Consider the following 12,293-nt stretch of genomic DNA (forward strand, 5'->3'; position numbering starts at 1 on the left):
GAGTAATGAGTAAAAAAACATATTGTTTGTTTGTTGTTGTTTTTCGTCTGCAAGAGAATATAAATGCTCTGTTTAGGGCACGAAAAAACAAAACAAAAAAACAACTATCATTTTGATACATCCTGTATTGCTCCATAAGTAGGCGTATATCGGTATATCCCGGGGTCGCTATATTCAAGCTCAGGTTCCTGTTACGACAATTTGTCAAAACACCCACTCTTACCACTACTACAATAGTGTTAATTTGATTGCTAATTTTGTTGTTATTTTGATAGCTAATTTGATACAGCCTATAACGTAATTCATGTTGCATTTTGAACTTAAAAATGAAACCGTATCGCTATTTTGTGAAACGAAACTTACGAAGAAATTTTTATTATTTTCCCTAACCTTAAGTTGGCGAATCCACTGAGTTCCCATGTGCGAGCGCACGCAAAATGCCATGCTGGCGCGAGTTATCACTGCAGCGTAAACATAGTAAATGTTGTAATCACATCCACATTAGGTCAATGACCCTATCTACAGTCTCATTCCCCATTTCTTCTTCATTAAAACGAAAGTTTTGGCATCATATGAATTCGTAAGCGCTCTTTAAGCAAAATCATTGTTCATTGAATTACAACTATATGAACAAAGAGGCGAAAATAGTAACTTTTCGAAAAAGATTTGCAATTCAAAGAGAATTGGCCATTGCTCATTGAACTGAATCTATTATGTACAATGTAAGTGTGCTCTTTCATTTGATGACATACAATTTGAAAAATATTGTAAGTATCCCTCGTTGTTTTGACTTTTAAAACCTAGATTTTGGTCAAAAAATGTGCGTGAATATGTTGTTTTCAACAGATTTACCAGATTCGCCTTGCTATAAACATTGAATCTGTTGACGTAATGAAAAAAAAGTGTTTTTAGCGAGAAGTGTTATCTTTTTTTTTCGATTTAAAGAAATTCTGATTGGCCCTATTTTTCACTAGTTACCAGCTAGAAGCTCACAAAGCTCTTATGATGCTATGCACTCAACCGTGTAGTGTAAACACAGACTGTGTTCTCTACAAGGTACTGCTGCTTGGACGAAACTGTGTGCTCATGTGTATCGAGGTGGAAATTGTGCCAAACCTTTCCATATGCAGAAGAAAGCTCATAATTATTTTTCTCATTACCCCAGTGAAGTTTTATTACTTTTGTTCTGTTCTTTTTACCGGTATCTCAATTTCACTGGACATATTATTTAATAAAACATAAATAAAGGTATGCAAAATCAATATAGTTTTAATAACTTTTTACAGTGTGTCGGCTAATACGGAAACTAAAATAAAATATCAAGTGTTTGTTGGTTATCAATTAAAATGACAATTACGTCTAAATGTCACTGCAGAGTCATCTTAATTTAGAGGTTTAGTTTGAATTGTAGAGTTGATTGGCCACTTAAATCAATATATACATTTCTGTCGTAGATATGTATCTTTTGTAATCAATACAATCTATCAAAAGTGTTTCAATATTGAAGTAACTATGAGCTATAAGAGAGCATATTTAACCTTTTTACTCGTAAATATACATTGACTAAACGTCGTTCTTAACTTAACCCTCGTCGTACTAGAGGCGTTCTACCTCCTAATAATAGCCTTTTCCCGGTGTGCTGAACGCTTAAATAAGCAACCGATTGACTTTGAATAATCTGAGAACCATCTCTTACGCTTATTTTTAGTGATTTAACTTTGACCTGGCGCTTTACTCGGATTAAAAAGGTGGTCTTAACCCAGGAATTATGGAAACTTTAGAAGGTGAATTATGAATAAAATACTGGAATAACTACGACTTTTGGAAAAAAATCCCAAAAAACGTGTTTTTGGCCCAAATGTTTTCGGTCACCGTAACAAAAAGTTTCTTGAGTAACAATTTGGATTCATTAATTTATAAAAAGTAGATACAAATATCTTGGACCCGTTTTTTATTATTTTATTTATTATTATTTTGACCAACTTCAACAAGAACTATTTGAAATGTGGGCAGAAATCAGGCTTTTTGTGATTTTGTTTGCAAATTTAAGCATTTTTCATTAATTTTTGGTGAAAATTGTTAAAGTTGGTCAAAAAAAATTCAAAAACTAGGTCCTAGATATTTATATCTATAGTTTTTAGAAATTAATAACAATTATTTTTTGTTAACAAAATTGGGCCAAAAAACCCATTTTGGGGATTTTCTCCAAAACTGAGCACTTTTGCCCAAATCTGACCTCACAAATTCATTCATCAAGTCATTTCCATTCTAAATATGTATACTTTCCGTAACTTTCGAGGGTAGAAGTTGGTGATGCATAATGATATTTAAAATGTTGCTCCTACAATAATATTCATCTAATGTTTTTAGTATTGCCAAACTGTTTTCTATAATAATTATATATAGCTAGGATTTCCGAGGCTGCACTACCATTATATCATTGTGACGTCATACGGAAAATGTTGTTACATATTGTGTTAGAGGAGATCCGTATCAAGGCCAGTGGTAGCATATAGGCTTACTTTTTAATTTACAGAGGGGGCTGGGTATGCCTCCTTCATAAACCGTTTAACCGAATAATAACATCAATATTCTGAAGCGTCAACATAATTAATTATCTTGCCAAGTCGTGGCACTTAGACGCTTCTGTATAATGATTGAAATACAATACTAACATTTCATTTATAGGTTTCATGTGAAATATTTCATATGACAGTGTATCAAACAAAATGAAAACAATACCTATTTACTCAGCTAAGCGTTGTTATAATAGATCCCATAATACATTGGACAGGGATCAATAGTCGGGATAGGCAAATGAAATGACGTAACGAAACCGGAAGATGTAGCCTAGGTCTAGACAATAGGCGGATTAGCGGCCATTTTGTTTCCTACATGATGTTATTTACGTGTCGTTATACTTAAGTACACAAATATATCAGTTAACAGGTTTACAATTTTTAAATTATATTTTAAGTATACAATATATTCTGTAGTCATTGTTCAGGTATTATATGCTTGATAGAATTAAACTGTCTGACCTCCGCCGCCAGTGTGAGTCCAGTCACTCCACATACCGTCTTGCGAAGGTGGTGGAGACTAAAGCTGTATTGACGAACACGCATGCGTTAAAAATGATGTAGCCTAGGTCGAACAATAGCGTGACGTGGTTCCCGACATTGTCCCTATGAACAGGCACCCTCCTGATTGGAGCTTTGGGAAAAGGTTAAAGGGCATTGGACCTCGACTATTGTCTAAAATAGGTACCGGAATTAAGTATTTGATCTCCTCCCATAGTATGGAGTCGGTGAACACGTCGAATGGTAATAATACTTGCATAAAAAGAAAGGTTACTCCAAACAGTAATGGTGCACGCTATGTCATGGGGAAATATGACCGAAGGACAATCGTAACTGGCCTACTAAAAGACCTTCAATGGCCAACTCTGGAAAGCAGACGACACCAAAGCAGAATGTCCATCCGCTACAACTTGGTTGATATCAGGTGGCGAGAGTACCTCAATGAGGCGAAATCCAGAGGTCATTGCTACAGATTCTGTATAGGTCACTGCTTCCTCCTTCCAAAGATCCAGCCGGGATTGGAAACTCCTGAGGATAGATCTGCAGAATAAAGTCTGCACTTACATAGGAAGAAGATGAAACATTTTCTGGAACGTATAATAGTTCAAGTTTCTTTTGTATATATTTACCTAAAGCGTCATTGGTTTGTTCAAAAATAACTTCAATTACAATAACTAACTGATTATCTAGCAAAAGCTAGTGTACAACATTACAATACAGATGTGCACAGAACAAAAGGTAAATTCACAAAGCTTACCAAGAATAACAAATTTCCTGGAACTCGACCCTTACTCACAAGTACAGAAACAAGTTTATTGTAATTTTGAAGCTTATTATCTATTCTTTCAATAAGTACAATTTTACCATATTCATGGGTCATAATGTAATTATTTAAACGAGGAGGGTATTGAAATATTGAAGAAAAATAGTTGCTGCAACCTGTGTAGAAACCTAATATGAAAGACGAAATGATATTTGAAGTGGTCTAACGTGTCAATAGGTAGCTGTGTAATGCCGATAGCAACAGGTGTTAAGGTAGGAAGGAAATGCCACGCCGGTTACTAGTACCTTTAAAATAATAAAACGTATGTTTCTATCGACACCCTACTCCCACGCGTAAGTCGTGGTGATAAGTTGGTATTTGAGTCCCAATCGTTTATCCGATTGCATTTAAGTGATTAGATTACTTATACTAAGTAACAAAACCACCTTAGACACTAAATAAACATCACCTACGTTTGGATGTTGTTACAGGGAAATTTTGTACGCGTGAATAATATTAGCCTTACGTTAAAAGCAGGTTATGTGCGGCCCAAATTTACTAACATAGGGCCTGCACTTTGGCTCGACATTTGAAAGGGGCGTGAATTCATTTTTGGATACGCCCCTATTATAATTAGGTAATACTCGACTCACACACATTCCCTATATTAATATGTATATACATGTACCACATGGAGTCAATCTGTCTGCTTTATCTGTATTGTGCCCCTTCTTAAGCAAATACGGTAGTTAAACACGATTTCACCAAACATTATAACAATAGCTCTTTTACAGTGTGCAATCATCCCGGGCAATAATTGGGCAATAATAGAGGATGTGCGTGAAATTATTGATTGGCTCCATACAAAGGAATTGAACCGGTGTCCTTCACCGTAATCATGGCACAATGCAGTGCATTCAATCAAACGTTGTCGTCAACCTATTTGATCGTATTTGTGTATTTGTTATGTGTGTGAGACGAGCTGTCGCGGTAGATTGCAATAGCTTGTAATCATGCTTTTGTTGAATGAATTTAAGTACTCCGCCATATTTACGGTATGATACGTCATAATCTAGGTGATTATTTGCATTGGATATCTTGAATACGCTGGTGAGGTTGTGTAATAATCGGATTAATGCTATAACAGTAGGTGAATACAAGTTTTGAATATATCGCGTTGCAAAGCCCCATTCAGTGATCCCAGCGAAAGTGAAATCAAATTGTTACTTTTATAAAAAATTTTAATGAAAAAAATTGGCACAAAACCCAAGAAAACGGCAGTATTGACGAAGTTGAAGCCCCATTCAAATACATGTAGCTAATTTATATATACTGTCAGTATATAAATTACAGATTCACGTAAATGCATTATTTTTGTCTTAAATAGGCCTACACGGCTTAGGGCTGAACCACTAGCAGAAGACACCAAGTTGATGTTTTATGACCTTTGACATTCTTTTGTGGCGAGTGACATGGTCAGTTCAATTCACGCCGAGTGTCCTTGACAGGTTTAACTCTGCTTCGGTGGTCATGAAAGAATTCAAAAGATAACCTCTGCCCCAACAATCCCAAGCAATTGTCTGAAACTGCTCTTCGGATGATGTATCATAAGAACTCAGTCGTCAAATGATGATAGTCATATAATGACCAAAAGATTATTACTGACTATATCATTGAAGACTGAGTTCCGCAGTCTTGTACAAAATCTGAATTTTGATGATTTTTACGATCGTCCGGATGAAAAAAAATCACTGAATGGGCCATTAGTTCCCTCCTCTCCTTACACTGGCAATATGGATCAAAGAAAAATAAAGAAAAAAATAAAGAAAACAAGAAGAAAAAAAAGACAAAGAAAAGAAACAATAAAAGAAAAACAAATATGAAAAGTTCGAACAATATTTGGTTTATAAAATTAATGTGACCGTGATGAGGCTCGAACTCACCACCTTCCGATTTAAAGTTCGAAGCGCTAGTGAACCAAATTCTGATGCCTTACCAAGTGAGCTGTGCTCCTGAGATACGAAATAAAAATAAAATAATACACTGTATACCTGCTTGTGTCGGTAATTGATTTGCTCAAATTCCATAATGGTACAGTGCAACAGAGCAAAAATGCCCAAAATTTAAAAGCTATATAATTTATGACCACTATACACTACACATAAAAATACTAATACAAGGGAATTTCAACGTAAGAATCCAAACAATTAAGTACCAACATGCACAGCTTTGTCCTTATATCACATTTGGGTTTTTAACAAAATGTTATCAAACCTCTACTGTGATTGGCAGCTGCACAAGGCATCTCTTTGATAGCTGATCATGGCCATCCATTCAGCAAGTGGCTACTAACTGACCTTGACAGGCTTGAATGAGCACTGTCATCTGCTACAAAACCATCACACTCTAGGACCTGGTCACTCCATAATGCTACAGCTACAGGGAGCACAGTACTTTGACAATGGAGTGAAAGACTATTTGATTAGGCGCGGATTTTAAAAGTACAGCTCCTATGCGTGTATAGCAAAAAATTGGAATAGAATGTTTGGAATCATGTAACTAAAGTACTAAATGCATTCTGCAAAATGCGCTCTGACCAATTTATAAAGCATTTCATTAGCTTTAATTTGACATATTGTTTGACATATTTGGAATTATGGTAAATCATTAAATAAAATATTTATTAATTAATCAATTATGTCAATTAATTAAAAATTTAATGCAAATATGCATATTTTCTCTGACAGAATTGTAGGATTTGACAAGCGCCATCTTTCTTGTAAGTTTGATTCTTATAACATACCGGTATCGTATTGCGTCCCGTTATAGTTGCAGAAAAAAAAAATACGCGTGCAGGACACACATACGCACACACCCCACACACACACCCCCACCCAGAGGATCGTACCGTTTTACAATCTTATAACATTCATTGGCGCTAGTAGTAGTAAATTTTCTTTGCTTTACCTCACTTGTTCTGCTCAAAATTAAAAGGGGACATATCTAGCTGACAGTAAAAGCTTACATTTTATGGAAATTATGTTTAACTATTTGCTTAAACAGCACAAAACAGATAAAGCAGACAAATTTACTATACATAGGCCTATAGGCCTACATGTATGGTATCATGCCAGGGACTGTTTAAGAATATAACATTAGATTTATGATATTTACTTCGAGGACTGTTATTTATAAAAAATGTGAAAAATATCAAATTTTAATAATTTGTCATAAAATTTGTATTATATCGTGAATTTCAAACAAAGAAATTTATTTGATATCAGAAAGACATTCTTCGTATTCAGAATGCAATTCGATATGTCTGATGTGCTCTCATGTCCCACAAAAAATACTATCGAAACGCTCAAAACGCTCATTCCAGATCCCTTAATTTGGTTAATTTTCTTTTCTAGTTTTCTTTCTTTATTTTTCTTTGATTTATATTGCCAGGGTAAGGAGAGGGAACTAAAGGCCCATTCAGTGATTTTTTGATTTTTTTTCATCCCGACGATCGTAAAAATCATCAAAATTCAGATTCTGGATACTAGACTGCGGAACTCATTCTTCAATGATAGTCAGTAATTTTTATATTTTGGACATTATTATGACTATCATTTGAGGACTGAGTTCTTATGATCCGAGGAGCAGTTTCAGACAATTGCTTGGGATTATTGGGGCAGAGGTTATCTTTTGAATTCTTTCATGACCACTGAAGCATAGTCAAACCTGTCAAGGACACCCCGCGGTTAGAGAGTGCCAAGGTCACTCGCCACAAAAGAATGTCAAAGGTCATAAAACACCACTTTTGTGTCTTCTGCTATCTAAAGGCCTATGGCTGATTTTGTACCTTTCGTCATTGTCATAGATGTGCTAACATAGCTTGCTAGTGCAGTGGTTCAGCCGAAAACCGTGTGTCTAAGACAAATAATGCATTTACGTGAGTCTGTAATTTATATACCGGTACTGACAGTATATAAATTAGCTACATGTATTTGAATGGGGCTTCAACTTCGTCAATACTGTCGTTTTCCTGTTTTGTTTTTTTGCCATTTGTTTTTCATTAATAAATTTTATAAACGTAACAATTTTTTTTTTCACTTTCGCTGGGATCACTGAATGGGACTTTATAGCGCGGATTATTCAAAACTTGTTTTTACCTACTGCTATATAGTATTAATCCGATTATTACATAACTTTGCCATAGGTTATGTAGGGATAAACTGTACATGGGTATAGAAGCCCTGCATGCTTTTATCGATTGGCTCCAAACAAAGGATTTGAACCGGTGTCCTTCACCGTAATCACGGCGCAGTAGCCTACAGTCCATTCAATCAAATGTTGTCAGTGTGCGAGACGAACGATGTATAAATCTGGAGGTCACATCATCACTTATCATGCTTATTGTAAAAAAGTTTGTCCAATGCATATACTGTGTGTATTGTTCCCGGGTATTGTCAATACAGTCAAGCAAACAGGTATTATATTTTGAAAAGGCCGCTATAGTATATTCACAGGGGTGTCTTGAATGGCCAATCATATGGGACATAATCAAATTGCAGTGACTGCTTCCTTTGTTACCACATGTCAGTCATCTTGTGATTATTGGACCATGTAAACCTGCAAAAAACGAGCCAAAGTGCAGGCCCTATGATTTAGGGATTTCTTGTTGTCAACCGGGTTACTGATTGGGATTTTATTTTGCAATCTTTGAACTATAAGAAAATCACGAAATATAAAGTACATTACTAGGTAATAAAATTGCAATCCAAACCCGTTATGGCTCGATAGTGAACCCCGGTAACTTTAAAACCTTTAATTAAGGCGATTTAATACCCTGATTTTCATCAGTACCCATCTTCTTTTTTTTGTTGCAAATTTATAAAGTATATAAATATGTTCATCATCTCATGTCCTGAACTTATAAAATATCTCTACATACAAAGTGGTTTTAAACCATTTTAGAAAATCATTTTAGCCCTATATATTGTTTTGTTTACTGTATCCTGGTAACTGAGATGCGTGGTTCATAACAAACCATAATTTATTCTATTGAACATATCCAAGTAGAATACATGAATAGAATACATTAAATCCTTTGTTATACTATCTATAGAAATATACTCACTGATTATAACACTGAATAAATTAAATAGGCCTAAATAATCTCTTCCACATAGACAATTTAATACTACACCATGTATGTATCTTCTATAATATGTTGTTAGGAAAAGAGATTTAAAAAGGCTATAAGGTGATATCATACATGTCATAATGAGGCATCGATTTTGATATTTTGTCTGTTACTGGATATATAATGGAAATGTGTGAGGTGGATATACTAAAATACCTTGGGATGTAAATGGTGAGTACAATTTAGATTGCCTAGTTGAGTTGGATTGGGCAAATAAATATAAAATAGTTATCAAAATCACAAAAATGAAGCTTACGGAAAACTACCTAATATGGCGGTATAGGTGACAAAAAATACAATCTTTTTCAACATTGCTGTAGTGTGGTTGTGGTAACCTGTTACCTATGGCTTAATTAAGTTTCAGTGACATAGTGTTGCAAGTTCAAAATACAAAATATAGCTCGACATTGAAAATAGAAGCATTTTAACCGGTTTGTTTTTTGATAGTTGTGGAGCACCAAGTTCATGAAGTCATAAAAGAAATCAGGGACCACTTATTCCCATTTTACATATCAACATTATTTCCCTAATGTGTTAGCAACACATATCCAAAATTTTAACGAAATCCGTTGATAGTAAGCTTTCCAAAATGAAGTGAATTTAAATCATCAGTGATGTACCTCCTTTTGGCTTCTATCTCCAAAAGCATGTAAGCTACATTGATACCGATGCCACCAATAAAGCGAGAAGATTTGCCCCTTCATTTTGCATACCACTTTGTCCAATTTTTTTTTGTAATTTCTTCACAAAATGCAAAAAATGCAAAAAAAAAATCAATGGGTGTAGTGCCCCCTTAAGTACAGTAAGATATGAGCATTATGGAACGAGTTTTGATAATGTGTGCGAGCGTGGCTCTAAGTTAAATATATCTGATAAAACTTACAGTAATAACTACAATAATAACGGTGAGGTGCTGGTTTATGGTGCAATACAGGGCTCTATGCTAAATAGATATAATGCGATAGTCCAACTATTCAGTAATAATAGGCGTACATGATAAATACGCAAAGCTAAGCAACACTATTTCGAGACAGCTTAGTATAAGGTATTGTTTTTAGCCGCTGGAGTCATTATTTTAAGTAAAACAACGAGACGAAGCCGAGTTGTTTTACGCCAAAAAACGCCCGTGTTATATGAGACGATAGATGTACGACAGCGACTAAAAACAATACCTTTATTCGCATTCTTAAACACTTCAATTCATATAAAAATATCCTAAGTATTACAAAGTTTAATCAAATTAAACCCTACATTTTACAAGGAATTACCTACTCGGCTAAAAATCGATCAGTCCCGTTGTTGCTAGGGACCTCCGATTGGTTCAAATAGCGAGTACGCGTATCGCGTAGTGCACACGCACTGACCCGTGTCATATCGTGTCATATCACACGGGTAAGAACCAATAAGATTGCAGGAACGTTCTCAAGTGTTTTAGAATCGTTAACATTACTGTAATGAAGCAAGTTAGATTTAAACTGTCATTCAACACAACATAATATTCAGATAGTTACCTCAATATTTACTGTAATGCTTCATACAAGGCTGTCATTGCAATACAGATGAACAAAATGACCATCTTCGTTCACATTCCATTGCGAATTGCGCGGAGAAAGGAAAACTTCGCAAAAATCTTTGGAGCCTGGTCATCAGAAATTCAGTGTAATGGGAGCAAATCGTTGCTTTATTTCCAAAAATGTCTTTATAATAATTATTATGTCACAAGTACCCTATTTAAATTGTACCAATAAGGCAAATTTCTCAAAAGTGTAATGCATAAAAGTCAAATTTGGTGTAAATTTGTCGTGTTTATAAACCACTCTTTACACCTGTATCAAAAAATCCATAAGCAAGATATTAATGTTTTGTGATAATGGTCACATAAATTTGTATATAATATATATTATGTAGGAAAACTCACTTGAAAGGGGAGACGGGTTTATCGCTAGTTCTTTAATTTTCAATGAAATGGTTTTCATTTCCACTTTAACACCAACATATTGAACTCTGTTGTGTCAGTGTGTACTTAACTATTCTGCCGTAATGCACTGGTCTTTCAACAATTGCCTATCGCGCCTGGTAGGGCACCCATTTCCAACTAACTGGACTTTAAAGAGCTCATTGGAATCTGTTTATAGCACTTGTCTCTCTTCTTTTCGAAGAAACCGGCTTCTTGACCACTATCGTGGTTATTTTGACCACCTCCTGGGGATATATCGATAAACCGCAAGGTGCATTTACAATGAATTCATTGACCAACGTGGCCATGTAATGAAGTACTATACCCTATACCCTTCTTTTATAATCGTTTGTTAATATTATTCTTTTTCATTCCATTCATCACGCTTTATTATCTAAAAACCCGTATTTCATGTCAAATTTTTCTTGGTAATGCCGCTCATATTACTGTAGCTTGTGGTGCTTCTAATGGAGTTTTTGAGACTTTTCTGACATTGCTAAATCTTTCAAATTATTTTGTGCTGAATGCGCGAAAATGTTGACTTTCATCGCTTGGAGGGGCGCAGAATCGATCCTGAATTGGTCAATTCGGCGTCCCCCTAAGGGTGGCGCCCAGGGCATGTGCCCCACCTGCCCCCGTCGCTACGCCACTGGCATTTCTTCAGTAAAGTGATATAAAGCTAAGCTTATTTTTAAGTAAGACATTAATATTTCAAAACATTAATATTTGATAATCAAAAACTATTTGCAGAGAATAAACAACTAGTATCTATTAAATAAATGACCGGGTGTCAGACAAAACCTAGCCTGAAGAACACAAAGTAAATTTTCAAAGTAAGAAATCTTACTAGATATAAAACCTCATCTTATTTCTAGGAACTCAACCCTTCCTCGACTCAAGCACACCCATTAAGGAAGTGCCTGTGGCAAGGATTGTTCGCCTTACATGGGTTTAATTACAAGTATGTTACCGTTGGGGATGCAAACAAGACGCAAGAAGGATAATATTTTTATTCATAAAATTGCATCTACTGCACAATGTGTGACGCAAGCTGTCACTTGTTTATGTTCTTTTTCCTTTGAAGATGGTCATTTGAGGCAGAATTTTATACACAAAAGACCGGCAATATATTAAAAAGATGAAACTTCAACATTTCCCAAAAATATGTTGCAGTGTAAAAAAAAAGTGCTGTAATTCTCCTAAATATAAATATACGTAAGACATGTGTAAAAATACACGTGCAAAATTTAAAAAAAAATCCACTGCAAAATTTCAAACAAAGTCATCAGGAAGCAAATTCCA

The sequence above is a fragment of the Amphiura filiformis genome, chromosome 14 (genome assembly GCF_039555335.1).
Source record: "Amphiura filiformis chromosome 14, Afil_fr2py, whole genome shotgun sequence".
Lineage (NCBI taxonomy): Eukaryota > Metazoa > Echinodermata > Ophiuroidea > Amphilepidida > Amphiuridae > Amphiura > Amphiura filiformis.